Here is a 5,163-nt window from a genome sequence, read left to right on the forward strand (position 1 = left end):
ATAGAAATCTTGAAAAATTTCATTATTTTGACTAAGCTTATTTTGTATATGTATGCAAAAATAAGAAAATGCAAGTAAAATCCTGAAAACCTAAGATGAAATGCAAAAGTGTTGGAATTAGAAATTTGTAACCCAAAATCGCCGATTGGTTGGACGACCTCCCCACACTTAAAAGTTTGCATCGTCCTCGGTGCACTCAAAGATGAGCAAGGGGGTACGGTGACTCTCCGGATTGCTACCTTCAGCTGGTAGGTCAACCGGTGCTGCGTGTTCTTAGTCTTGCTTCCGTTTTCATTTTTGCTTGCAATGCATCATGCAAGAAAAACAAAAATATAACACCATAAGATGAGAAAACAAAAGCAAGGAAGAAAATATTGTTGGAATGAGGTACTAATCACTAGAATTGAGTGAGTGAATTAGTGTGACATTAATGACAAATAAGTGTGTGAATTCTAAATTGCGCCTTTCAGAACACACATTAGCATAAAAAGCTATGTCAGAAAAGAAGCATGCACTTTACTCATTCTAGTATGCTTAAGATGCTTTAAGTGAACTTGTAAGATAAAACAAGCATTAAAGAAGCATGAAGGCATTCAAGCTATAAGCATATGGATGCATATGATCATGAAATACAATGCATTAAAGTAAATGCACACTATCCAGTATCAAGAGATTGCCTAATTAAGGGAAAGGATTGAAATTACATGGTGGCCAAATCATGCAATTCAAGAAGAGTTACAAGCTCGAAGGCAATTCTCATCACTTGGTATTCTTAAAAGGTAAGCATGAAAAAAACTCAAAACCAAGTAGCAAAATATAACCTCAACAATAGAATCCAACAAAGATTGTAAACATAATGATGTTAAGAAAACATCCCTTTTTAATACTCAGCAACAATTAATGGTAAACAAGAATAACAATCCAACACTTACAATGAAAAAGAGAAAACTAAATGAAAATTAAACTAACTAACTAATCAACTAACTAACTAACTAATAACTAACTAAAATAAATGGTTATCAATGGTGTTTGGTAGTGTTGGATGAGGGGTAGAAGAAAGGAAGAAAAAAGGAGAAGGAAAGAAATGGAGAGAAGAGAAGAAAGGAAATGCCTGAAATAAGGGAATTCGCGCGTACGCACGCATGGCGCGCGCGAGCGGAATGGTGGTGCAATGGATGCGACGCGTACACGTGCAAAGTGCGTCCGCATCGATGGATTATTCCGAGAGTGGTGCGTACGTGGCATGTGCGCATACGCGCGGGTGGGTATTGCGAAAGGCACAACGTTGGTGTAGCGTGGGCATAACTCTCTGGAAAATGCACCAGGAGGGCATGTGGCACTATCGGCGCGCACGCGCACGGTGCGCTTGCGCGTCAATCCGTAAGTTGCCAAAAGGGCGCGTACGCGCTAGTTGTGCGTACGCGTGAATCAATTTGTGCCTTAGGCCCAATTTCTGCACAGTGCAGGCCTAACTCTCAGGTTTTTGGATGGAAGGTGGAACTTCTCAATCCACGTGTGCACGTCATGTGCACAGCTGCATAGTTAGGCGAAAATGCTTGAGGCACGCGTACGCGTACAGTGTGCGTACGCATGAATGGTGCACTGTTTTTCAAAAATATTCTATGTTTTTGCACCAATTCAAGCATTCCAAACCTCCAAACAGCTACCAAAACGCCATAAAACCTTATTTAACATATTATACTACCAATTAAACTCAACCAACTAATCTAAACATGAAATTAAACTAATTCTACCAATATTTACAAAAGAGAAAATGAAAGGATTTTACCATGGTGGGGTGTCTCCCACCTAGCACTTTTGTTTATTGTCTGTAAGTTGGACTTATGGGGAGCTCCTCTCAAGGTGGCTTATGCTTGTATTCATCTTGGAACTCCCACCAATGCTTGGTTCTCCATTGTGCCCCAAGATTTCTTATGGATTGAGCCAAATATTGATGGAGTTCTTCACAAGCTTGGGGCTCCCAAAGTTGATCCTCTTCTTGTAATCCGGGATCCCACACTTTATTTTTCACACCCGTCTTGAAGTTGATCATCATTATTAATCCATCCGGGTGGTAAGCAAGAGGAATTCTCAAGGTGATACCAAACTCTCCTTTTAGACCCATTCAAGTGAGCACTAGCCCAACCCTTGCATCTAAGCTTTGAAGTATCAACCAAGATGAGCCTTGATTTGCAACGCCAACCACTAAACGTTCTTCTCTTACGCTTTATCCCACAAATCATCCTAAGTTGACCATTCGTTTCAAACAAACCATACTCAAGTGGGACAATAAAGCTAATAGAACCCACTCAAGTGAAGGAATATATGACAACCTAGGCAAAGAAGCTTCCAAATATCTTGATAAAGCGTACTCAACTCCCGTCCTTCTTTTTCTAAAGACTTCCACCTCTTCACAAGATTTTTCAAATTCAATGCTTTGTTCGTCAATTCCATCTAACTCTTCTCCATCGCTCAAATCATAAATGGGAGGACGAGAGAGATCTACCTCCACATCGCTTTCTATCTCATCAAGAGAAGTTCTTCAAATTCAAAGGATTCTTCACCACTAGGATTTGATGCTTGATCTTCATCACCAAGGGAACTCAATTCTTGCTCCACTCCTTCCAAGTCTTTATATGGGATATGCCTTAGATGTTGTGCACGTTCCTCCTCAACAACAACTTCAATCTTCTTGGAGGGGTTTTCTTTAACTCTAGGTTCCCATGGGGGTTCCGCATCTCCTAAGTCTTCAACCACTTCTTCCTCATCTTCAATAGTCATAGGTTCCTCCAATTGTTCTAACATAAAGTAGCATTCCTCCTTTTCCACCGGAGTTTCCAATCTCTCGTTCATGCTATGCTCCTCTTTAGATTCTCCACATGTAGCCATGGAGCTCCTTGAGTGCCCAAAAGTTAGGATGCTAGCCGGTTTACCACCTCATCCAAGGCGATCATGAATTGTTGCACATCCCTTGTCATCTCCTCTTGTCCTTGAAGAAGAACACTAAGGGTTTCATCCATTAGAGGTTGGGGTGGATGGGAGAGATCATCATATTGGGGGAAGGGTTCATAATAGGAAGGTGGTTTATTATAATTAGGGTGTGGTGGTTCAACATTCTCCACTTTTTCCACTTATTGCACAACATGCTCCATGGTTGCTTGAAATTGATCCAATGCTTCCTTGAGACGATCCCTTGACTCTTGTTCTGCTTGGATATCATGATTAGGATCATATGGCTCTTGGATCGATGGACATGAATATTCTTTCATGTGAGGTTGTGGTGGTAGGTAGAATTCATCTTGTGGTTGAAATTTTTCATATATTAGAGGTGGCTCATCTTGGTAATAATATGGAGGGGTGGCTCTTGAAAATGTTGATGTTGGAGTGGTGGTGGCTCTATGTGTGGTTCATATGGCTCATAAGGTGGTTGGTATGAAGGATATGGATTAGGGTCATATGGAGGTGGTTGGTGAAAAGAGGCTTGTGAGTGTGGTTGGGGGCTATGTTGAGGATATGGCTCATAGGTATATGGTGGTGGTTCTTGAAAGATACAAGGAGATTCACCATAGCCATTAGATTGATATGCATCATAGAATGGCTCTTCTTCATAGTGCATTGGTGGAGGTTGTTGCCATGAAGATTGGTCATATACATATGGCTCCTCCCACCTTTGGTTGTCCCATCCTTGATACACATCTTCATTGTAGCTCCCATTTCCTACAACATAATTATAGCCAAGCTCATAGCCAAAGTGAGAATCCATGATAGCGAGAGAAAAGGAAAATAAAATCAAATGAAAAACAAGGAAAACCAAATCCAAAGACTAGAAAATACTAACAAAAAGCAAAAAACAAGCTATTCACAATATTCACATATATACAATAACCAATAACACAACACCATTGCAATTTCCCCGGCAACGGCGCCATTTTGATGATTGGATTTTTGATGGTTTAGAATTTCACAAATGAATTCTCGTTGCAAGTATAGTTCCTAAACTAAACAATAATCCTTCCATACAAAAAGTTGTTTGTCACAAGTACAAACCCCTAAAATCTATAAACCGAAGTATTTAAACCTCGGGTCGTCTCTCAAAGGACTTGCAGGGTAATGTTCTTGTTATTGGTTGTTTATTTTGGGGTTTTGAATGAGAAACATGAAAAGTAAATGGAAATGAAGTTTTATTAACAAAAAAAAGTCTTGGCAAAGGTTGATGGTCAAGGACCTATATCATTATCACTAACCACAATTATGATAGTTGCAAGGATCAATCCCACTAAGTCATCCTCTAATAAATAGCAAAGGAAAGTCAAGTGAGTTGTATTGATCCAAGTCCATAAATCCTAGTTTCCACTAATTGAATCAATGAAGGCTAGAGTCAATGGCTATCAACTATCAATCACTTGGATATTAGTAACTCAAGAGTTTCTAAGTTATCTTCCCAAGCCAAGAACATAAAATTCTACTCTAACATCCTCCCAAGCATTTCATCAAACACTTGGAAGGTACAAAAGAAAAGTATAGTAAATCACAACAAGAATGAATTCTAACTACAATTGAATGCAAAGGATTAACAACAACAATCAAGGAAATCACAATTATCATGAATTACCTCAAATTGTATTATTGAAAGAAAACAAGAGAACAAAGATCTATCCACAACAAAGTGAAGAATTACAATGATTAAAGTACAAAACTAGAGAGAGGGAGAAGAGAGCAGTAAGAATTGATAAAGGAATAGTAAATCAAAGCATGAATTAAACCTAAATCTAAGAGGAGAGATTAACCTAAACCTAATCCTAATTCTAGAGAGAAGTGAGAGCTTCTCTCTCTAGAAACTATCTCTAAACTAATCCTAATGTGTATGAATGAACTAAAAATTGCTAGAATGCAAAGTGATAGAATGTGTTGCCTCCCCCTTCAATCTTTGGTCCTTTAAAGCACTTTCGCGCCAAAATTGGTTGTAACTGGGCCCCACAGCTTCCCAAAAATCACTGGGCACGTTTTCTATTTAAAAATCATGTGCGGCCTTCGGGGCTGACATGCACGGTACGCGTACGCGTCCCTGGCCGATTTTGCAATGTGCGCGTGAGCGCCTTGTGCGCGTGCGCGTCCTTGGCCGAGATCAATTCTTTGGCTTTTTGTGCTTCTCTCCACTTGCAT

This window comes from Arachis duranensis, chromosome 3 (genome assembly GCF_000817695.3).
Source record: "Arachis duranensis cultivar V14167 chromosome 3, aradu.V14167.gnm2.J7QH, whole genome shotgun sequence".
Classification (NCBI taxonomy): domain Eukaryota; kingdom Viridiplantae; phylum Streptophyta; class Magnoliopsida; order Fabales; family Fabaceae; genus Arachis; species Arachis duranensis.